Raw genomic sequence first — 24577 nt, forward strand, 5'->3', positions numbered from 1 at the left:
CTACACCCTTTTCTCTCTCTCGCTCTGCCCCACCCCATTACAGTCTTCCCCTCTGTGAACCAAACGCCCCAGGAAGCCCATAGCAGAAAAAGCTCTTGAGAATAGGAATAACTAACCAGAGTGTCATCTGAGCACCTTTTCTGGGGCCAGGGTAATGAGAATTATTCAAACGCAATCATAAAAATGAGGCCAGTCAGGCAGGAATGGGATGGGGGTGGGGGGGAGGGTGGAGGGTGGAGGGAAGGATTTCTTGCCAGTTTTAAGTTTCATAATTTCTGGCGAGTTCTCTTGGGGTGCACAGAAAATTTCACCTCATCTCCATCCCCCTCAGCACAGATGTCTTGAAACTCTGCTTCAATTGTTTGCTGAAGAGGACTTGGCGCCGGGGCGGGGACAGCGTTCGCGAGATCCTTGGGGGTCCGCTGCCTTCCTCACTGAGAGGCAACCTCCCGTTCGGAGGCTTTCTCTCCTGCGCTGTTCCGCCTCGCCGCCAGCAGGAGCAGGCCCGCGCCTGACGTCTTAGAAAAGCCTCCAGTAGAGGGAGACACTCCAGCGGCTCCTCCGACTTGGAAGCGGCCGGGCCGGGAGTGGGTGGGGGTGATGGGGGGGTGGGGAGAGAGGGGGAGTGGGGAGAGGGGAGGTGTGTGAAGGGGGGGTGCTCCGGGGGGCGGGTCCCTGTGCCGCTGACGTCCCGAGCAGTGCTGGGAAGTATAGGCTGTGTTGTCACGCCGGTGTCAGTCTGATGAAGATTGGCATCAGGTAAGCTGTCATTCATTTCCATGTCAGAGACGCTTTTGCAGGCGGCGGCGGCGCGGCGGCGGCGGCTGCTGCTGCTGCGGGCGGCTGCCTCAGAGCGCGTGTGTTTTATTCCAGTCCCCAAGCCAGAGTATTATTCATTGCGACAGGGCAAGGAGGAGAGAGGGAGAGAGGGAGGCAGCAGGGAGGAGAGAGAGGGAGGCAGCAGGGAGGAGGGAGGCAGGGAGCAGAGAGGGACGGCGGGAGCGTGCAGAGAGAAGCTCGGGAAGCGCCGGGAGAGCGCGGAGCGAAGAAGCGCGAGTGGCGGCGAGGCCGGGGAGGAGGCGGCCAGAGCCGCGCGGCCCGCCCGCGCCCCGGCCGGGCCAGAGCGCAGCGCCGCCGCCGCCGCTGCCGCCTCGCCCCGCTCGGGCCCGTGGCCGGGCGCGCATTGTCCGCGGGTGCGAGGAGCGGGGCTGCGGACTCGGACCGCCCCGGGCCCGAGACCCAGTAGCGGGCGGGAGGGGAGCTGTGCGCCGGGAGCGCCGAGGGACCCCCGAGTAGGCACCAGCGCGCGGGCCGGAGCCCGGGTGCAGGCAGCTTGGGGCTGGGCGCTGCGCGAGCGCGGCTGGAAACAGCGGGCCGGCGCCAGGTTCGCTTTCTCCCGGCTTCGGGCGCCCTTTGGGCCGGCGCTTACTCAGCGCCACCAGCCTGAAGCTGCCTTCGAGCGGTTGGAAGGGGGAGCAGCCCCAGACGCGGCCCGGGTGACTGGAGGCACGGAGCCGCGGCCCCGTCCAGCCCGGCCTGGGGAGCCAGGGCGAGTGAGGGTTTGCAGGCAGATCAGTGGGGACAGGAGAACCCGAGCTGTGGGGCGGGGAAGCCGGCATCCCATGGGCTATGCTCAGGGACCCTAGCCCGGGCAGGAGAGAGAATTTGTAGGGTTACTGGCTTTCCGCGGATTGTTGGGAGTCTTTGGTGAGATCGGGGGAGGCGTAGGGACCCATGGCGAGGCTTGGGACTCGGGAGTCCTCTGGCTCGAGAACTAGGGCATGAGTTCGTAAGAGGGGGGCCAGAAAGCGCCCGAGAGCAGGGAGCTGAGGGGAACGGGGCAGGGTCCCGAGTCTGCCGCGCAAACTTTGCGTTTCTTTCGGGTTTGGCGTGCGGGGCCCTCCTGACGCCCGAACCCGAAGAAGAAACGAGCGAAGCGGGCCGCCCTTTCCGGGGGCTCTTAGCCCGAGAGCCCGAGGTTCCTCGCGGTGGGGAGGCCCGGGCTACGAATGGGACTGCGGCGGGGGGTGAGTGGTGGTTGTGCATCAGTTCTAAGACTGGGCTTCAGAGCCCGGCTGGAGTTTGGGTTATATGATCCAGGCTGTTTTCAGAAGCGGGATTGAAGGGCCGCTGAGTAGCTAGGGATCGAATCTACACCCCGGCCAGAGCAGGGGTCTGGAGGTAGGAGTTGAGGGCCCGGGGTTACGTCAGAGGCTGGAGTCGGAGGAACGGGTGGCGTTTTTTAGGATTTAGCCGCGGGGTCGCGGCTTTTTATTGGGGTGGAGGCTATTGGAATTTAAGGAGGATCGCGTGCGGGTCCCCACGCTCTGTGGGTGGAAAAGCGTTTAGGTAGGCGGTGAAAGTAGTTGATCCGAGCCATGGCAGGTGAGCCCCGAATTGCTGCTGCTTCTCCCCGAAAGCGGATCTGGACGAGAGGATTTGCGCGCAGTACCAAGTCCTAGGAGAAAGATTCCGGGAAGCGGACAAATCCAGGGGACGTCCTGGGTGAAGCGACAGGGCAGCCTCACAGGGCTCGGAGTGGATCCGAGGACCCAACCCCGGCGGCTCGGTCTCCGAAAGCCACTTGGGGGTCTGCGGACGCAGCGCAGCCGGGCGGGTGCGGGTGGCTCGCAGGGGCCCCTGCCTGTGCTGGGGGCGCCAGCAGCGAGGTGGCGCATCGGGCCTGGGGAGTCGGGGCTGAGGTCCAGGGCAGGGCGGGCTCGAACTCCGGCGTCCTGTCCGGAGCCATCAGCTCTTGACCCGCAGGCGCTGCGGGTGTTCCCCAGCCCGGCAACCCGCATGCCCGGCCGCCTGTGCTACGTTCCGCCTGGAAAAGAGGGAGCTCCGGGTCCCATACCCTCGGCCCACTTGTCCCGGGACTTCTCCATCGTGTTGACTTTTCGGATTTCAAATGCTCTCCAACTGGTGGAAGTCAAAAGCTTCTCATTTTAAGCAGGTTTAGGCGACCCCTCTCCCCAAATCTGAGAAAATGTTGGTGTTCAAACACAAGATATATTACGCAAAGCCCTAGCCCTCCCTCTTACCCTGCCATTCTGGCTTTCGCGAGGCTTCAGGACCTTGGGGGAAGGGAGGGGGGGTCCTCTCTTTGTGGACTCGTGATCTCCCACTCGAGCCGCACCCCCCAGGGCTGAGGCCTAGTTCGGGGGATGGGAGAGAAGTCCCGACCCGGGAGGGAGGTTATCCCTCTGGGCAACTAGGGAAGCAGAGTGTGTTGGGGGTGTACGGGTGGAATATTTGAAATTTCCTCCTTGCAATCTTGAGCCCACCTTCCCGGCCCTCCGCACCCCTCGCACCCCTCGCTGGGGCAGCCGGACGGTGCTTCCGGGACGCAGAAGACGCGCGACCCACGAGTGGCCGCTGCGGCCTGGGGCGCGGCGACCGCCCGGCGGCGGAGCTCCAAGGCTGTTGTTTTGCAGGCTTGGAATTCGTGCGCTCTCTCTCCCGCCGAGAGCCCGAGGGCGGGAGGGAGCCGTGACCCCACGGAGACTCCCCGGTCACCGCCTCCCCTTTGTGAGCGTGAAAGGCAGGAAAGCTCAGAGAAAGAGAAGCTGCTCAGAATAAGGGGCAGGGGGTTACTGGAGGGAGATGGGCCCGGCCACCACTCACAGTAAAATGCCTCGTGCAAATTGCACTGAAGTGTACCCAACTTGAGACTGGCTGTTTTATGATCCTTTCTGGGAGTTTACTGCTCTCTGCTTTTAAGTCTATAGATTGCTTTAAGTTAATGAAAGTGCTGCTTTCAAAAAGGGCTTTTATTGTGCGGCCGTGGCAAGCCCAGTCCCTCCCCTTTACTCTTCCAAAATGGGTCTGTTTAAAAAGAGGGAGCCTCCTGGAGTTCCCTCTCCAGTGGGGAGGATGCCATGTGACAATAAGGATTAATAAAAATCGATGTCCAAGTAATTCAGAAAGATGACTTCTTTTCCAGTCCAGTGTCAGCTGTACATTTCTGTATTGCCTTTTGGACTTTCACTGAGCCTGACTTCAAATGTTGCTTGTTACCTCCCAGTTATACCCCCTCTCAACATTGCTTTCTTTAGGCCTGACCCTGTTCAATTAAATTCAAACTGGATTTCAGGATTTCAACTGACTGCCAATTCAAACTGCAACTAAAATATTTACTCGGAGGCTGGGGGAGGAGCTTTGCCTTGCATTTAGTAAGATAGATGTGTTAAAATGTCAGGGAGAGCGGCTGGGAACCTTGAGAAGAAACATGGAAGGCTCTTTTTCAGCGCTTTTTCCTTTTTCAATCTATTTGGCACAAAAGGTGAGATGACAAGGTTTTTGACTAGGTCCTAACACAGAAACTGCAATGGGGCTGGGCTGTGGCTTTGACCGCATGTCATAACCATTTAAACTGTGGTTAGTTGTTCAAAGCTCAAAGCTTCTCCAAGCTGGGTTTCATTAACTCTACACCAGTTGCCTGGAAGTTCAGTAGCAATAAATTGTATAAACACATTTGAAGTAAGTTAGTGATGAAATAAGGAGAATGACTGTCTTGTGAGTGGAGAATCCTGAATTCATGGAGTTCTAGCTTAACTGGAAACATGCGTCCTCTCCCTTGGCCTTGATGTTTATGGGTGCTCCAGAGTGTGTGTTAAATTTCTTTCTGCCATGTCCATCTTCAACCTGGGGCTGTAACTCATTAGGGACCAAGGCATGCCTAGGAAGCAAAAAGGCCGGGTTTTAAAGGGGTCTCTATTAGCCTGGTTTAGAAACCAAACCAAACCTATCAACCTGACTTCCTTACTCTGGATGAATGCAGTGTGCAACACAAATAGCAGCAGAGCAGGCCAAATTAGATTTTTAAATGTTAGCGGCTTAATAATACTGTGTTGTTAGCAATTGAATTTGTTTTTATTAAAGAAACAACCTATAAAATTTACAGGCTTCCAACATGTTGCAAGATTTCCTTGCTATTTATTCAGGCACACCCCTCCTTCTGAAATTCTATCTCCAGTTTCAGACTTTTGTTCCCGATTTATTTAATTTGGAGCACGTTTTCTAAATTAGTTGGAGGAAGGTGAGAAACGCTGTTGTAAGTTTTCCTTTTTCCTATGCTGCGTGGCACAAGGACTGTGATGCTGTAAGATATATATAAATGTGTGATGCAACTGCTAGAGGTGACGGCATGTGAAGCAAAGTGTCTGGATCAACTAAAATGCAGATCAGAGTAAGAAGAGGGTGAAAATGATGCCACAGAGGAGACGCAGAGGAAGTTATATGGAAAATGAAATCATCATGAACCACCGTTAGCCTTGATTCTAGCCAATGCGCCATGCTTTGTAGAAAACACTTCACGTGAGACCCGTGGCTTATTGAAGACTGAATTATATTGAGAAGCAGAATTTAGAGGAAGGAGCCGCTCTGGTTGGGCTCTGTCCAGGCTGCATGGCCAGGCTTGTTGCGATGGGGATCTGCTAATTTAATTAAATCTAATACCTGGTGGGAAAGGGAGGAAGGAGATAATTAAGGTTGGCAGGTCAGCATGCTGAGCCAGTGTTGAGGCTGAAATTTGGGGGCCTGGCAGTTTTATACCCTGTTGCTGTCTGTCTACATGACTCCAGCGGGTCACGTAGCTTTTGGATCTCAGTTTGTTCATCTGTAAAGTGGAACTTATGGCACGAATTCCTTGTCAGGCTATGAGGAGGGACTCCTCTGTGAACCCCTCACTGAACACGTGCTGAATGATAAAGGACACGGGAGAGAGAAGGCTTCTCAGCAGAGTCACATTCTTCACTGTGTTTTCTTTCCCCGCCTGGCTCCAGAGCCTTTCCCCACAGCTCTCAGGAGTTCTTAGACTTGGGTGAAGGGGCTGAACTGCTGCCTTTGTTTACATCCTAGAATCTGAAACCCCTGCTGTGATTCCAAAAACCACCTGCATTTAATCAAGAGGGACAATTAAGGCTGAGTTGGGGGAACTAGCATGTTTATTCCCAGTGGTGCTACCTAGAATAGCTTTCAAGCATCACATGAACACAGAATCTGACTTAGAAATTCAGCCTCTTCTCTTCGCCATTGGGAAGAGGCCTGACCTCTGACTGGTGTGTGACATCTGGTGGGGCTCGGGGGATGGGCACTGGTCTGGAGCTAGCTGCAGCCTGAACCTCGATTAGCAGTCTCCATGCTGGCAGACCAAAGCAGATTCTGGGCCAAAAAGCCCAAGAAGTTACACCCGGCACTTATACAAAAGTGCATACACACTTGGAGACTCCTGTTCTGGTGCCTGATTTTTCTAAGCCAGCTCTGATTCTGGAGACGTGGCTCCAGTGGAATGCTTGCCTTTAATTCTCCCTCGTCCATGGGGACTTCTTGGGGTAATTTTTTTCCTCCATATATCCTCCAGCAGTCTCGGGCAGCATCTTAGTCTCCATTCTGATTGAGGGTGAGAACTGGGAGACGGCGGGATGGGGGTCGAAGGAGTAACAGTTGTGCTAAGAGAATGCATGAGAGGTGGAAGGCACACTCCTTGTACCAGAGCTCTGGCTTTTCCTCCTTCCAGACCCCCAGGAGTGAGGGAGAACCAAGCCCCCGGGCAGCTCAGCTCGGGAAGAGCTTGCTGCAAACGTGTTGTCTTCAGGGGGATCTGCTGTGTGGCTTCCATGCCTCACCACAGGCCCTGCCTGCCTGGGTTTCTAATTACAAGAAGGACATTTCTGCTAAGACCTATCTCACTAAAAACACATCCCTGTGTGTAATAAGAAACCCTAAACCAGGCAGGATATTTTAAAACTGAAGCAATGAAGATTAGATTAAGTCTCCACCAAACAGCTTCGTTCTTGTATTATTTTTGGCTGGAATGTGGAGAAAAGCAGCTGGCCCTGGGGCCCAGAGCAGACTCTTGAGGGTTCGGATGGGGCTGGAGTGGGTGGCGTAACAGTTAGTTTCTCTGCTTAATAGGAACGTGGCCAATTTCAGTACAGCTCAGTTAAGGTGGTGGGGGTACCCTGTGGGAATGAGGGAGCCCTGGGGTGGGGGAAGGCCAGATCCAAGTGGGCTGGAGAGTGGCCACAGAATTAGCAGGTCATAGAGCACTAAAGAATGCTTTTAAATCCCCACCTCCTTAGGATCTAATCTTTTGTGTTCAGTTTATGCTTCCACGCCCACCTCCATCCCATGCCTGGTAAACCCAGCCATCCTCCACGTGGCCTTGGGAGGAACCTTAGTATATGGGTACTGTTCTGGGTGGAGAGAAGGAACAAACAGTTGTCCAAGACTCCTGGACACAGAGCCCAGTAACCTGCCATCACGAGCCCTTCTTCTGTCCTGCTGGGGAGAGGCAGTGTGGTATTCATTCATTCCTTTGTTCCTTCATTCAGCAAATATTTTATAGTGTCTCCTGTGTGCCTGGCACAGTCCTAGGCATTGAGGATACAGCAGCAAAAACAAACAGTGCAAACACATGTAACCATGAAGTCACTGTCCTCAAGGGGCTTGCTTGCCATAGGGTTAGTGCAGACTGTGGGGTCAGCATTGGAAAACTGCACTGAGAGCCCAGCTCTAGTGGGTACTAATCAATCGTATGAATTTAAACAAGTTGTTTAACACCTTTGATCCAGTTTCCCCATCTGTGAAGTGGGAAAAATAAAAGTGTGTAGCTCAAAGGATTGTGGCGAGAGCGTTGGTGAAGTACCCGGGCACAGTGTCTGGCTCGTGGGAGTGACGCGGTCAAGTTTCTTCTCCTCCTCACGTTATTTTGGTCTGAGCATCTAGTTGGCGGATTACCCAGCTTCCCCTTTCCCCTTCCTTTTTCCTTCTCCCAGGTTGTGGCCTGGGCCTTGCACGGGTCACTGGCACCAACATCTAGTGTTGAACAAAAGAGCTGGTCACACTGTGGCCTAGTGCTGCCCACTGTGTGCAGACCCTGGCAGGGGCTATGGTAGAAATAGATACGTAGACCCTGTCCTCACAGTTTAGGGGTGGAAAAACACGACACACAAACACGTAAGGGATGACATGCGGACACACTGAGGTGACATGAAAAGAGGCACAAATCAGTTGTGAACTAAAGGAGGCAAAAGTGGGATGGGATGCTGCCAAGTGACCAGGACAGAGTCGGGTGGCCAGGGCGGCCTTCTGAGAGGAGGTGAGCTCTCAGCAGTGCTGCTGGAGTGGGTGGGGAGTGGGGACTGGTGAGTGGGGCCACAGCGGGTGACACACGAGACTCTCCAGGTCACGGTGTTCAGGTGCTATCATGGGGATTGGGGGCGCCGCCTGAACTAGAGTGAAGAGGTCAGCACCCTCTGACGTGCCAGGGGACAAGTGGGCACCTGCCTCCAGAGTGCCATCTACACCTGGCTTCACACCTTGAGGGATTTCTGGGAGGACTTTTCATGTTGATATCTCTATGGGTAGAACTTGGGCTAATGACTTAGTGCGTGATGCCAACCAACTAACGTCATTCCTGGCTGCAACACAACTCTTACCTAGCATCCCTTCTTCCTAAGTCAGAAGAGCAGAGACCATAGGCCCACACCTGGTCCTTGCCAGGACCACGAAGCTGAGTGATGGCAGAGTGGTCGGGATGTGGAGAGAACAGGCATTTGGACTGGGAGTCAGGGGATGGTAGACTCTGCTCTAGTCTTGGCCACTGACTCGCTGTGTGACCTTCAACAAGTGACTGACCTTCTCTAGATGTCACTTCCCTCAACTATCCAATGAGGAGCTTGCACTTGCTCTCAGGGGTCCCCTTCAGCTCAGAGTTCCATGATTCTGTGTTTCCTCCCAACTGAATTACTTCATGACTAGGCAATTGTTGAAACCACCACCACCACCAGGCGGGCGTCGTGACAACATACAGCCACAATGGCACGGACTGTGAGGGCTGGGCCCCTGGACTGACCTTGTGTGATAGGGGCTTAAGACAGTAGGGGGGGTTTGGCTTTGACTTGCCTGATGGCTTCCAATGGATGTGTCCTAGCAATAGGGGTGGCTTCGTGAGGGCAACATTTTCAGTTTCAAGACTCACTGGCCCCCTCATAAAAAGCAATGCTTGCTTCTTTTGTTGCGACAGTATGGTGTTGGGAGAAGGAACACAGTCTTTGGAGTCAGATTCTGGGTTCTGACCCTGGTTTTACTACTACTAGGCTGTGTGTCCTTGGGCACATCACTTAACCTCTCTGAGCCTCAGTTTTCTCAGCTATATAGTCAGGATAATAATACTACAGAGCACATAGGAGTGTTGTGAAAATTCTAGAAGAAAATATTTGAAAGTGCTTGGCACATGGTAAGCTTATGGTGAATATTACTTTTCTTTCCTAATAAAGCACATTCTCACATGCTCTCTCATTTGAGCCTCTCGATTTTTGTGAAGCAGGTGAAATGGGTGTTGTTGTATCATCTTACAAATGACAGGAACTGGGGCTCGGGGAGGGGGATGAGTGGCAGATCCAGGAAGGCAATGCAGATGTGTCTGCCTGTTTACGGGGAAGCACGTTGATTAGGGCAGCCCGGGTCTCCCTGTGACAGTGATGATCCTTTCTCTAGCCTTTTGGAGACAGAGCGAGCACCTTGCTGGGTCTGAGAGCTTTACCCTGAGCCCCACCTATTCCTCTCCTGAGAATCTCTTTAAAGGAACCAGCTGAACCTCCTCCCTCATCACCCATCCTTTTGTTTGTCAAATGCTACCGGCTGTTATGGAAACCAACACCTAGAAGAAGATCTATTTTTTTACTTTCACAAAGCCTTCAGTTACAGGTGGGGCTGGGCTGGCCAGCGCAAAGAGGTGGACGTAGATTCAGGGGCAGGGTGGTGTAGTAATGGCAGTGGGTGCTGGTGGGAGAGCTACTGCGCAGCCTGCCTGCCTCCATCTTCCTGCCAGGCTGTAAGCCGCCCGGGGACCCTGGGGCGAAGAGAACATCCTCGGGGCGCACACCCATGTCCTCCGCTCACAGTCCTGACAGACGCTGAGGGACATTTAGCCGTGAGTGATGGGGCCTGCTAACTCTGATTCCAGGCTAGCACAGTGGGAATGTGGTAGAGTACAGAGAGTGAGCCCCACTCTCAGAGGTCCCTCTACCTGTCCCCCTCCGACAGTCAGTTGTCACTGAGCCCTGCTCTATTCCGAGGCCTGGGAGTACAGGGTGTTCCTGCACTTTCTCAGGTGAGGCCACGCTCGGTGTGGATTGGGAGTTCTAGGTCTAGGTCAGAGGCAGAGAGAAGAAGCCCAGAGAGACTCGGGGTGTGTGCCCAGGGCCCCATGGTGACAGGCGCTTGTTCTCACTCCTGAGCCCTCCCTGGTGATCCATCCATCTGTCAACAGCATGGCCTGAGCCCACTATTTCATGAATGCCCAGCAGTGTGCTGCGTGGGACCCAGCGCCTTTTCCTCTGGGAGCTACAGGATCATTGGGAGCCCAAACAAACACAAGTCAAACTGAGAACAAGCTGGGTGACCTTCGACACGTCTCAACTTCTTTGGGTCTTAGCATCCTCATTTTATATGATGAGGAGGTTAGATTATCTTCAAGGCCCCTCCTGGGTCCGCTGTTCTGTGACTCTATGGGCTGTACATGCTAAAGTGTTTGGTCCAGACCGCGAGACACTGTGAGTCTGGAGAAGGTGGTGGGACCCAAGGGACATTTAGCCCATTGGTGCTAGGGCCTGTCTAACTCCCACTAGGCGGGGGGATGGGAAGATGTAGTGGCAGCTGGGCCTCACTTATCTGGATGCAGGGGCTGGGAGAGCTCCTGTTGAGAGGGGCCCTTCTGAGTCCTCCAGTCTCCAGGAGGACCACGGGGACAGAAATCAAGCAGGAGAGCCCGGTGGTATGGGAGCTCAAGACGGCTGCTCTCCTGTGGCCCATGCAGAAGTGGTGGTCTTGCCCTGTTGCCCCTCTCCTGGCCCCTCTCCCACCACGCCTCTCCCAGCTCTGGGAGGAGAGAGCTGGACTCACAGCAGGGCAGCAGTGCCCTGGGGCGCTCCTCGCTTGTGGGTGTGATTCTAGAGGAAAGCCAGGAGCTCGAGGGGATTCCCCAGCCTTCCCTGGAGCCCATGCCCAGAGAAAATGACTTCTTCCCTGCATTGGCACCGCTCTCCTTGGGAAGGCACCCTCAGCCATTAAGAGCCTCTTAGTGGCAGTGAGATGGGGACTGCCACCTCCTGCTGACTTGCAGATTGTTGGGAAAGCCCCTTTCCAAGCTGGACATCTGTCTCCTGGAATACTTTTCAAAGTCATTTCCATGGGATTTGGAAGGGAGGGATTGAAGGAGAACTTCATCCCCAGGCTGTACTCTGGGGAGTGCCGTTGGCTGCTGGCAGGGAAGAGGGAGCTTCTCTGGCATTCTTCTTGCTCAGAGTCCTGGTGCTGGCATCCCTGCCCGACCGCGATTCTTCCCGGAAGGAAAGAGACAGGCTGCCACAGCTCACTTGTAGATCAAGGGAGAAGGGTATGTCCTGAGCTCTGTGATTGCTGGGTAGCTGTGCAAGGCCACAGAGGAGTGGAGGCTCCCTCACTATGTGCTGGGCCCTGTGCTAGGAGCTCTCACCTCTGTGTTTTATCCACTCATCACCACGAAGCCTGGAGGGAAAGTAAGGCTCAGAGGGGTAAGCGAGTTTGTCCCAGGTCACACAGCTGTTTCTGGATCCAGGGGTCTTTCCAGCCCAGCTTGCTGCTGCTCAGGGAGTTGCATGTTTGGGGGAAAGTTGCTGTGTTCCTGGCTGCCTTCTTTCTCCATCTCCCTCCCACCTCAGGCCCCATGGTCCAGTACACACACACAGCTCAGTGGAAGACAGAGGGCCCTGGCTTGGGTAGGTGAAGGGTGATGACACTGAGCTGTGACAGGAAGGATGACTGAGGCGGGCCAGAGTAGAACAAGACAGGGCTTGGGTTTCAGCCTTGATTCAGCCGTGTGCTCACTGGATGACCTTAAAAGCTGGCCCCACTTTCTGCATCAGAGAAATGGTGGTGATGAGGCCTACTGTTGGGGCTGAGCTAATGTACGTGGATGTGTTCTGCACGTTATATCAACATGAATGAAAGCGCCTACACAGGGCTTTGTGTGTAATGTGTGGGGAGAAAATCAGTTGGCACAGACTCTATGTTTCTTATTAGTTTAAAGTAGAGCATACACGCAAATACACACCCCCTCTCATACTCACTCAGAGTGATGACAACCATGTTTAAGGGATTAAAAGCTGGCAGGATGGCTGGGACATGACTGGTTCCCTGGGGGTGGTTTTCCAGATTCTGGCAGAGTCAGCAAACCTGAATTGCGTGCCTACTATGTGCCAATGGTTGTTCTCGCCTGTGTTTTCCCATCTAATCCAGTGCCAGGGCCCTCTGGGGTCTGGTGTTGGGGGTTGGCCTCTGCCAGGTCCCATCAGCCTGAACCAGGCCTTGGATTCCGCCAAATCGATAGATTTTTATTGAGCACCTTCTATGGAGGTACTGGGCATATGACCGTGAGCTAGACAGACATGCTCCCTGCCAGTGGAGTTCACAGTCCTTGGGGGACGTGGCACTGAAGTTCTGTAAGTAATTAGTTAGTGAAACCCCGATAAGAGCCATGGAGAAGTCCCGGGGGCCATGAGAGCATAGACAGGGAGTGTACCCTCCTCTGGGGGTCTTGGAGGGCGTCCTTCAGAACACGAGGTTCCAGCTGAGATTTGCAGTGAGCTAGGCGAGGGGTCTAGTCACCTTGGGCTGTCTTGCCTGACCCCATGCAGAGTTCTGTCCCTCAGATGAGGCCCTTCCCAGGGAGAGGGTCAGCCAAGCCCTCCGTCCCTGGGGCTCCTTTTCCATCCCAGGCGAGGGCAGAACAAGCGAGAGGAAGACACAGGCACCAGGAACATCCTGCCAGAGATTTTGCTCCCACCTGAGTTTGCTGTCCATGCTGCCTCGCGGAACGTGCTGATACTGTTCCCACTCTCCCCTTCCCCCAGCTCACCACACGGCACTCCTCGAGGGCAGAGCTTTCAGGAGGAGCCTTTAGAACATGCAGGCATCCTTTCCCCATTCTTCCTGCAGCCCCGGCTAGGGCGCTGATCATATCTGGGGGTACCTGGTGATGTCCACATTCATGTCTTACCTGGGTCTATTTCTAGAAAGCCCTCATGGGCAGCAGCTGTGAGCTGGGGACGAAAGGCTCACCCTTCCGTCTCAGTACCAGCGGGAGAACCGTATTCTTTGGAAGATCTGGGCCCTTTCCCTAGATGGGATGGAGTCAACTTCTTGACGTTGTTTCCTTGGTGCAGTGGCTGAGGCTGTGCCATCCTTCTGGAAACACGGGGGACAGTTTGTAAATATTTTGTAGTCTGGTACCTTAGAGGGGGCAGTGAGGAGAGGCAAGAGGGGGTGGCCAGAGAGACATTGATGGGCTTACATCACTAGGGCTGTACATCCAGAGTCACATAGATATGAAGAGAAAAGGTGCTTTCAAGGAGATCGGCGATGGTGCGGAGTGGCTCCTTGCCTGAGCTGAGGCACCCTGGCCCAGCAAAGGGAACCTGCCTCGGGATCAGCAGGTGTTAAGAGCCCAGCTTCTGCCACTCGCTGTATGTGTGATCTTGGGCAATTTATTAACCTCTTTGAGCCCTTAGTTTCTTCATTTTTGTGAAATGGGGATAAAATGATTCTTTGCAGGGGATTAAATGAAATAACACAGCAAAGAGCCTGGCCTGGTCCCTGGCCTCTAGAAAGTACTCAGTATGTGTGAGTTCTTTCCTGTCACTTCCTTCTCTCCCCCGACAGTGCTGGACACAGACCAAAGCACCCCTTCAGGAGGCAGGAGGGAGTGGGGTGCAGGAAGGCCGTGGCTTCTCTGGGGAACATGGCTAGAATGGCTGTCTGACGCTGGAGACACCGTGTCGGAGCCTGGCGGGGTCTCCCTGGAGGCAGGGCAGGCAGTGCGCTGGGTCTCCCAGAAGAACCAGGACAGCACAGGTGCCTCAAAGAGGGATGTGAAGCAGAGAATCTTTGAAATGGGAATTGGGAGGAAGAAAGGGAGGAAAGGAGGAAGGGAGGGAGGCAGGCAGGGAGGGATGAAATGAGTATTTATGAAACATCTACTATGTACTTGACATTGAGCTAGGTCCTTTAGTACCCATGATTTGACTTTATAGATTTGGAAGCATAGAATCTTAAAGTTATGAGATCTCAGAACTGGAAAGGAGATGGAACATCTATTCCAACCTCTGTATTTTATATATGGAGAAAATGAACCTCAGAGAGGGCAGTAACTTGCCTAAGGTCACACAGGAAATCAATGACAGAGCTGGGTTAGAGACTGCCCGGACCAGGGTAGTTGGGGCACAGCAGAAAGAGCACAGACTTTGGAATCAGAAAGACTATGTTTGACTATATACACTCTTGCAGTGTGACCTAGGGAAACTTAACTTCCTGAGCCTCAGTTCTCTTAGCTATAAGATAGGTTAGCAATTCTCAACTCTAGTGGTGGCCATGACAATGAAATGAGATAACCCATGTGGAGTGTCCAGTATGATATCAGGGACTCTGTAGACGCAGGCCTTTCCCCTTCCAGCCCTGTCCCCTCCCCACTTAGCTCATGGCTCCGGCCACCCTTGCAGGGCCCTCCAAAGAACCCTGACCTTGTCCTGTTTTGTGTGCCCCCAGGGGGCACAGTGACCAGGAGGCCTAGGGCACACATTCCTTCTTTCATTCAATTATTCTGCAAGTATTTATTGGGGACCTTGAGTATGTGCCAGGCGTTGTTGTGGTGCCCAGGATAGAGAGGTGAGCAAGAATAGACGTAGCCTCTGTCCTGTTGGAGTTTACAGTCCGATGGAGGAGACAGGCATTAATCAAAAAAAAAAAACAAAAACAAAAACAAAAAAACGAAAAGCCAATAAATATGAAAATACAAGTGTACTAAGAGCTTTGAAGGGAAGAACGTGAAACCATGAGAGCGTTCAACGGGAAGGTATCACTCAGAGAGCAGGGAAGGCCTCTGAGGAAGTGGCGTCTGAGCTGAGGCCTGCAGGGAGAGTAGGACACCGTGAATGAAGATGGAAGGGAAGGGTGTTCCAGCGAGGGAACAGTGGGTGTGAAGGCCCTGAGGAGAGGGGAGGGGTGGATAGACGGCTGGGGGCTGGGGCAGGGTGACAGGATCAGGTGCCATCACAGAGCGACACCTTGGAAGACGTCAGGGAAGAACTGGAGGAGTCTGACTCTAGACCAGGCTGCACCTCTGGGAGGTGGGAGAAGCCCGTCTGAGATTCTGAGATGGAGACCAGGCTAGAGTTTGGCTGTAGGCCTGGGGAGAGGAACAAATATCTCCAAGCTTCAGTTTTTCTGCCCCCAAGTGAAAATAATGATAATAAAAATCATAAATAGACTGCAGGTCCGTGGTGTAGAGGAAGGAGGTAAAAATGAACAGCCGCCTAAGTGAGCAGAGTCAAATTCATTTCTGTGAAAGCTTTAATGATTTGGATTCCTAACTGAGTAAAAGCCAGAGTCCTTACCTGGCTGAGTCTCCACCTCGCATTCGGCTGTGGTCACTGTCTTCCTCACTCACTCTGCCCACTCTGCCCCAGCCCACGCGCCCCAGACTCGCTGTGTAACTGCAAGGGGTCGGGCCTGTTCCTTCCTCCTCAAGGCTCTGCACTCGCTCTTCCCCCTGCCTGGACCACGCTTTCCCCAGCTTCCCACCTGGCTTCCTCCCTGGGTTTTTCCAGGTGTCGGCTCCGATGTCCTCTCAGCGAGGCCTTCCCTGAAGGCCCTATCGAAAATGAAATCCCCGGGCCAGCCCCGCTGGTGTAGTGAGCAAGTTTGGCGCCCTCTGCTTTGGCAGCCCGGATTCGGTTCCCAGTGTGGACCTACACCACTCGTGGCATGCTGGGGTGGCGACCCGCATACAAAATAGTGGGAGATTGGCAACGCATGTTAGCTCAGTGCAAATCTTCCTCAGTGGAAAAAAAGAAAAAGAAATCCCTTTTCTCTCATCCCTGGCTCTCCCTACCCCCTTTATCTCCAGTAATTATCAGACTTGGCCTCTTTCTTTTTCATCACTATAATCCAGAACAGTGCCTGTATAGAGTAAAGCCCAGTCAATGTTTGTGGAATGCATGAATGAATGAATGAGAAGGGGTAGTTAGTGGTGAAATGACTTTTTAGGTTCATTCATGCTTTTCCCTTCCTCTGAAATTGACTCCCAAAACGTCAGAATTGGAAGGAACTAAGTAATTAGTTTTTGAACAACCCTCTCATTTAACAACTGAGTAAACAGAAGCCCAGAGAGGTTAAGGGGCTGGTGAAAGGTGACAGAGCACAGAGCTAGGATGAGATCTGGGGCCTCTGGGATTCACACCACGACTTGTTCTACGAAGTTTTGGCTTTTCTGCATGACACAGCTCCTGGGAGAGGAGGGGTTTGCTCTGTGGGCCCCCAACTGCTGGGGGTGGGGGGAGGGGGTAGCCAGAGGGCTCTGGCTTCCTTGAATTCTGCTCCTGGAGCCTCATTCCAAGATCTCTGTTGCTGCTGCTCATCTCAATAGGAGACATTTTGGGGCCATCTTTGCGGGTGTTGGCAAAGGTGTCCATTGGCAACTGACAGGCAGGCATGCTTCTCTCCCAGCTCCAGGAAGGAGAGTGAATGAGCTGTCAGTCCTCTGCAAAGGTCCATCCACAGGGAGTGATTATACAGCTCTTCCTTGGTGGGAGTCTGCCTAATGTGGGGAATAATGCGAGGAAGTATCAGTTGCTGGTCCTGCATTCCAGGAACTTCTAGTCTAGCTAGGGCGACTGTGCTTCACTAACTACAATATTAATATTAAAATAATAATAATAGCAAGCATTTATTGAGTGCTCACTATGTACCAGGCATCATTCTAAACACTTTTTGCCTATTAACTCATTTAATTCTCACAACCACTCTTTGAGGTGGATGCTCTACCTCTTTCACATTTGAGTAACCTGAGGCACAGAGAGGTTAAGCCACCTGTTCACAGTCACACAGCTAGTATCCTAGGAGAACCAGGATTTGAACCCAGGCGGTCTCTCACCGTGCTCATCCTCTTATATATTAAGTTAAATGATAAATAGCACAAGACAAGAATGCAAGGTACAGCATGAAGAGAAAGGGGTTACAAGGTCAGGGAAGGAGGTTGCCCTGCAGGCTGGAGTAGTCCTTGACACTGCGGCTTCCTGGAGGAGATGCTGCCCGAATTAGAAGAAGAGTGTTTGGATAGCCGGAGACAGGCTTTGCCCTCTTGGTTTTCCATCCTCCCGTGGCAGGGGACAGTGGTTAGGAGTGCCGGGCGAAGGACATGGAGTGGGGATGAGGCTTGTCCTCCCTTGATGCACATGTTTGGCTATGACAGACACGAGTGAGGTCCTCCACTGGCTGCCCAATGCGGGATGGATGAGGGCCTGGCACAGCCTGACCTGCCTCCCCATAGAAACCATTCCCCATGTGCTTGTGCCATGGGGATTCTGCCTCGATTCCTGGGTAAGGAGCCTCCTGGACAAGACCCTCAGGATCCAGGCTTCTTAAATGTTTGGGGGACTTCTGAGCAGACCCTCTAAGTGGTCTCCAAGATTGTGGCTGTTCTATATGTAAAATGGGCTAGTTGTCCCTTACTATGGGGTTGTAGTGAGCATTTGGTGGGGCAATGTCTCGAAAGCATCTGGCCCAGTTGGCTTCAGGTACCGAGCACCTCCTCTTCTGTCCTCCTCCCTCAAGCTCCATCTCCACCCAGACTGGCTACTCGTGGTCTTGGCCAAGAGCAGGGACACAGAGAGAAGGTTTCTTTGTGTGACCTGGGCCTTTGGGGCTGTGCTGGGGGACAGGCCTGAAGCTATTCTCCGACTCAGAGAGGGAATCATTGATAATGTCCCTCGATTATGTTTGCATTCAGAAAATATATATGCTTTCTTTTGGAGCCAAAAGGCACAAAGAAACCTCAGTTAAAGGATGGCCAACCATCTTGGTTTGCCCGGGACTGTACTGGTTTTAGTGCTCAAAGTCCCATGTCCAGGGAACCCCTCAGTCCCAGGCAACCTGGGGCAGTTTATTGCCCTATGAATCAGTCAGGAGGGAGAGGATGTCGTGGGGCTGGGGCTCATGCACCAACTAAAGGCTGCCCCATTGCTCCCTCTATTTGGGTTCTGAATCTCCTGGTGATAGACAGAAGTAAGAGAGAGCCTAATTGAAAGGGAAAAGGCTTTGGCTTCCGATGGACGGGAGTTCAAATCCCACATCTGCTGTGTACTATCAGCTTGACTTTGGCCAAGCATCTTAACCCCAGTGTCAGGGTCCTCATTTGTAAAAATGGGGACTATAATGACTATATCATGGTGTTGTGTTGGGGCTCAGATGGCCTAATGCCTATAGAGCATCTGACACATGATAGGTGTTACATATAATGGGCTATCTGAGCCATTACCTCTATTCCCAGTGTTGAGGATGGGATGGGAAGAAGTAGCCACTTCCTTTCCCTTTAAGAGGCTGGGCTGGGATGAGGCCTCCCCACCTTCTCCGAGTCAGCTGCACCTGGCCTGCTCCATGGCAGTGTCTTGGCCTGGCAGCAGCTCTGGGGAGGGGCCTGTGAAGGACCCTTGGGTTTTTTTTGCGAGGAGAAAGATGGAGACAGGTGACCTGCTGTTGTCCCTGCACTTAATGCTAGGCTGATGGCCAGACTCCAGGGGCTTTCAATATGTCTGTTTCCCATTTCTCTGACTCATTTGACTTTCTGGAAAATAGGAAGGCTCATTGGAATCAATGAAACTTGTGGGAGGGAAGTTGGGGAGCCTTGGGTCTAATTTGGCCTTCTCTCAGATGAGGAGCTGGAGACCAAGGAGGTTGTGACTCATCTGAGGCTTGACCGATGGTTAGTGCCCAGCACTTCCTGCCCCAGGCCCAGAGGGCCTCCTGGCCCAAGAGGCTGGGGAATCCTTAAAGCTTCAAGGAACATGGTACCTGAGGGCTGCAGCATGTGACAAGTCTGGTTTCTGACAGTGGATTGTCTGCTTTGTGGACTGTTGGTGACATATCCTAAATTCCTGGCCAGCTGCCCTCTGCCCCTGTGTAGCCGATTCCTGGGCCACCTTTCCCTAATGGATGGTGAGCTGTGCTCATGAGACATTGAATTTTTTTTTAAATGAACTTTTTATGTTGACTCTTTTTTAATGGTCAGACAAAACCAAGAAGATAAACACCATTTCCAAGGACATTCTAAAACTCACAAGAAGAGATGATTTTCTTCAGATCAACTATTCTCCTGGATTAGCCACACTACAGTGGACCTTAATGTGCTGGGGGCATCAGCAGGTTTCATTCACTCATGAATGCAGTGTTCATCAAGTGCCAGTATGGCAGGGAACGGTTTCGCCCAGAGCAGAGACCATGAATGGGCTATTACTCTCAGCCGAATGTGTTCTGTTTCCTGTGGGGTTTTCCTCTGTTGCCTGCGGACCCTCCATTTGCTCAAAAATATTTTCAATTTATTTAGCACCCACTGAGTGCTAGTCACCGTGGAGGGAGACAAAAGATGATGAGATTTGGTCTCTACGTGAAGGAGCTTACAGTTGGAGTGGGGAGATAAGCACGAAAACATGGAAAGTTAAATTATTTTGGAAGAGTTACGTAACAATGCACGGGAGTGGTTCATCACAAGAGATGTTACAGGACAGAGAGGACGCATTACCGAATGAGAGGCACTAATAAGAGTGAGGCTGTCCGACGAAGCAGACATCAAGTGGGCTGCAGGGATCAGGAGAGATCTTACGGAAGAGGTCAGTGGTGTGCCAAACCCTTGGCGCTTACGACTGTATAGCAGGCTTGGAATGTGGGTCTGACTAGCCCTGTTTTTACAGATGGCAAAGGCCCAAGCCCCACAGCCAGTAAGTTTGGATCAGAACCCAGGCCCACCTGCATCTAAACTTTTTCCATTAGAAATCCTGTCTCCTTCTCAGGAGCCAGACCTTGGAGCTTGGGTAGGGTGGATTAGGCAGAGAGAGGGGAGCCATACACAAGCGCATGCCCGTAGGAAGATAATGAGCAAAGACCCTACTGTGTGGTGGGGCATTGAGCCAACCAGCGTGGAGGGAGGAAAATGAGCCTGCTTCAGGGGAGACGAACCTCCAGCTGTCGGCTCCTTGTGGGGTGGAGACCTGAGCCTCTGCAACTTTGCACAGGCTGACTGTTGTTCCGTGCTCTCTCCTTGGAACCTCTTCTCCCTACACTCAGGAGCATCTGGTCACTTTCCTTGGCCCTGAGTTGGAGGCTGGCTAGGCTGGCATCTTCTAAGAAGACCTAATAAGTCCCTAAGTAATAATAGTAATGATAGCACCACCAGCCCACACTTGTATAAGGCTTTTCCATCTACATAGTCCTTTCACGTGAAATCTGAAACAAACCGTGAAGAAAGACATCATGATGGCTGAGCATAGTCCAGGGCTCCAAGCCACTTCTACTCAGACCTTAGAGGACAAGCCAAGTACAAGTTCCCCAGGTGGGTTATTCACTGATTACCGTGTGTGCGGCACTTTGGCACGTAACAGGTGCCCAATGAGCATTTGTTGAGTGAATGCATTTTAGGGGAGTCCCACTCCATTTGTGGGTACCTGATTCCAGCACCTCTGCAGAAAGCAAGTAGCAGGGCTGGTCCTTCCTGACTGGAGTTTGTTCCGTGTCCTGTGCCCAGTGGCCCCATGCCTCAGTCTGAGTAGAGACTGTTGTGAAGCCTTTGTGCATTTACAGCTATTGAGTTAAGGTTGCAAGAAATCTGGGCTTTTCTCTTTGATTAGGCTCTCTGGGTTCAATTTAGTTTTACATGAGAAATTAAATAATCAATTACACCCTACCTTTTCTATCATCCTTTTTTTGTGGTAAGATGTATACATAGCATAAAATTTGCCATTTTAATCATTTTTAAGTGTACAGTTCAGTGGCATTAATTGTATCCACAGTGTTGTGCAAACATCACCATATCTATTTCCAAAACTTTTCATCACCCCAAACGGAAACTCTGTACCCGTTAAACAGTAACTCCCCATTCTGTCCTCTCTTCAGCCCCTAGCAACCTCTAGTCTACTTTCTGTCTCTATGAATTTGCCTATTCTAGATATTTCGTATAAGTGGAATTATAATAAATTTGTCCTTTTGTGTCTGGCTGTTTAACTTAGCATGATGTTTTCAAGAATCACTTGTGTGAATTCCTTTTTATGGCTGAATAATATTCCATTGTGTGTATATACTATATTTTGTTTCTCCATTCATCTGTCATTGGACACTTGAGTTGTTTCCACTTTTTGGCTATTGTGAATAATGCTGCATTTAATATTGGTGTACAAGTATCTGAGTCCCTATTTTCCATTCTTTTGGCTGTGCCCCTAGGGATTTCTGGGTCATATGGTAATACTACGTTTAACTTTTTGAGGAACCACCAAACTATTTTCCACAGCAGCTGCACCATTTTAAGTTCCTACCAGCAAAGCACAAGGGTTCCAATTTCTCCATTTCCTTGTCAACACTTGTTATTTCCTGTTATATTTTGTTGTTATTGTTTACAGTCATTCTAGTAGGTATGAAGTGGTATCTCATTGTAGTTTTGATTTGCATTTCCCTAATGGCTAATGATGTTGACCATCTTTTCATGTGTTTATAGACCATTTATGTATTTTCTTTGGAGAAATGTCTGTTCAAGTGCATTGCCTATTTTTAAAATGAGTTGTTTGTCTTTTTGTTGTTGGATTGTAGGAGTTCTTTATATATTCTGGATATTAAACCCTTATCAGATACATGATTTGAAAATATTTTCTATCAGTCTCCAGGTTGTCTTTTCTATTTTTTAATAATACTCTTTGATGAAGTAAAGGTTTTAGTTTTAATGAAGTCCAATTTATATATTTTTCTTTTGTAGCTTATACTTTTGTTGATATATCTAAGAATCATTGCCAGATCCAAGGTCATGAAGACTTATCCCTATTTTTTTAAATGAGTTTTATGGTTTTAGCTTTTAAATTTAGGCTGTTGATCCATTTTGAGTTAATTTTTGCATGTGGTGTGAGGTAGGGGTCTAACTTCATTCTTTTGCGTGTGGAAATCTAGTTGTCCCAGCACCATTTGTTGAAGAGATTATTCTTTCCCCCTTTGAATGGACTTGGCACCCTTGTCAAAATCAATTAGCCATAGATGTATATGGTTATTTCTGAACTCTTGATTCTATTCCATTGGTCTATATGTCAATCCTTATGCCATAGCACACTGTTTTGATTACTTTAGCTTTGTAGTAAAATTTGAAGTTGGGAAGTGCAAGCTTTCCAACTTTGTCCTTCTTTTTCAGGATTATGTTGGATATTCAGGGATCTTTGTAATTTCATATGAATTTGAGGATCAGCTTTCTGCAGAAAAGGCTGTTGGGATTTTGGTACAAATCTGTATATCGCTTTGAGTGGCATTGACATCTGAACAATATTAAGTCTTCGTATCCATGAACATGGAATGTCTTTCCATATATTTAGGTCTTCTTTAATTTCTTTCAGCAATATTTTTTTAGTTTTCAGTGTGCAAGTCTTTCACCTTCTTGGTTACATATATTCCTAAGTATTTTATTCTTTTAGATGCTATTGTAAACAATTGCTTGCTTAATTTCCTTTTCAGGTTGTTCATGGCTGGTGTATAGAAACACAACTGATTTTTGCATGTGATCTTGTACCCTACAACTTTGCTTGTTTATCAGCTCTAGTAGCTTTCTTGTGGATTCTTTGGGATTTTCTGTATATAGGATCATGTCATCTGCAAATAGAAATTGTTTTACTTTTTCCTTTCCAGTTTGGATGGCTTTTATTTATTTTTCTTGCCTAATTTCTCAGGCTAGAGATTCTAATCAATTTTGAATAGCAGAGGTGAAAGTGGGCCTCTTGTCTTATTCCTGATCTTAGGGGAAAGCTTTAGTCTTTCACTACTGAGTATGATGTTAACTGTTTACTGCCCTTTTAAATTTAATTTTTTTGAAGAATATTAGCCCTGGGCTAACATCTATGCCGATCTTCCTCCACTTTACATGTGGGTCGCCACCACAGCATGGCTGACCAGTGGTGTAGGTCCATGCTTGGGATCTGAACCTGAGAACCCCGGGCCACTGAAGTGGAGTGTGCCAGACTTAACCAGTACACCACAGGGCCGGCCCCTGTTTACTGCCCTTTTGATGATGGGCCACTCCTAGGGCTTTGGGTCAGGTGGGCATGGGGGTAACCATCTGCTTTATCACCCAACAATTGGATTTCTTCTGAAAGAGAATGTCTTAGTCCATTTGGACTGCTATAACAAATTACTGTATACTGGCTAGCTTATAAACAACATAAATTTATTTCTCACAGTTATGAAGGCTGGGAAGTCCAAGATTAAGTTGCTGGTAGATTTGGTGTCTGTCGAGGGCCCACCTCCTCATTCATAGATTCTTCTTGCTGTAACCTCACATGGCAGAAGGGGCAAGGAAGCTCTCTGGGGTCTCTTTTACAAGGGCACTAATCCTGCTCATGAGGGCTCCACCCTTGTGACCTAATCACCTTCCAAAGGCCCCACCTCCTAATACCACCAGATTGGGGATTTCAACATATAAATTTTGGGGGACACAAACATTCAGTCTATAGCACAGAATCATATTTGGAGTCTTGTTCAGAGAAAATACCCACTAATAAGAAAACATCAATTTCATGGCAGCACTAATCACACTGTTTTAATGTCAGTTGAACTAAAACCCAAACATTTGTTAAGTTCCTAGTATGTCACAGGCACTTTTATTACCTTATTTGATCCTACAACAGCCCTGGGAGACAAGCTTTTTATTATTACCACTCCATTTTAGAGGTAAGGAAATGAAGGCTAAGGGGGTGAGGTGAGTCGCAGAGCTGGTAGATGTTCGGAGGAAGTTAGTGTATGTGGTAAGTTTCCTGATTTGTAAGTTGACTTCTTGTTTTCTGTCCAGTAATTCTCAGTGGGAGAGTGTGGAGGACTGCCCTTCTTTGTGGGAGATATGGGAACCTGCCTGGGGATTGGAGGGGTTGGGAAGGCTTTCTCGAAGACACTGCCACCCCTCAGCCTGTTCTGATAGATCACTTATTCAGGGGGGCCCTACCCCTGGCAGAGAATCATTGCTGCAATGATCCTGCATAGCTGACAAAAGCTTGCTGCAACCTGCAGGTGTGTGCAGTGGAAAAAAGTTTGAGAGCCACTGCAACCTGCAGCATCTTCTCTCTTTTGTGATGTTAGTGTTGCTAAATCAGCTAGAGAGATGTGCGGAGTTGATTCTATCAGAAAGTTCCAAGAGGGAACTCTTTCTGAGGATCGGGAGCAAATTCTTTGCAGCTCAAGCAGAGGTGCTGGGCCAGGCAACTTTGTCCTGCCCCAAACCCCTGTACTGTTAACTCAGTGGTAATCAACACTCCTAGGGAGATTAGCTTTATCAAGTAACTGCAGCCACAGGTATCTGGATAATTCATAGCCAATGTTTAGTTTCTGCCTCAAATTTCTGGGTCACTGGAGCTCTGTAAGATCCTATTCTGGACAATGTTATGACACCTGACTAGCAGTCCCATGTGTCTGCTACAGAAGTGTGGGCATGATCCTGGAATAGAGAGTCCTAATTGGAGAAGGTGGCAAT

General features: G+C 50.7%; 1 protein-coding gene across 13 annotated transcripts in view; it reads left to right on the forward strand.

Annotated features, from left to right (window-relative positions):
• The first annotated feature begins 516 nt into the window (after nucleotides 1-516).
• Nucleotides 517-24577, forward strand: part of PKNOX2 (PBX/knotted 1 homeobox 2) — a 253943-nt gene continuing 229882 nt past the window's right edge. For 6 of the 13 annotated variants that reach the window (XM_070623377.1, XM_070623379.1, XM_070623373.1 and 3 more), the window contains exon 1: nucleotides 653-759. The gene's annotated coding sequence lies outside the window, so the exon portion shown is untranslated. Of the gene's footprint in view, nucleotides 760-24577 lie in introns of all 13 variants that reach the window. The other 7 variants (XM_070623370.1, XM_070623375.1, XM_070623378.1 and 4 more) reach the window with 4 other exon arrangements.

This window comes from Equus przewalskii, chromosome 6, assembly GCF_037783145.1.
Source record: "Equus przewalskii isolate Varuska chromosome 6, EquPr2, whole genome shotgun sequence".
Lineage (NCBI taxonomy): Eukaryota > Metazoa > Chordata > Mammalia > Perissodactyla > Equidae > Equus > Equus przewalskii.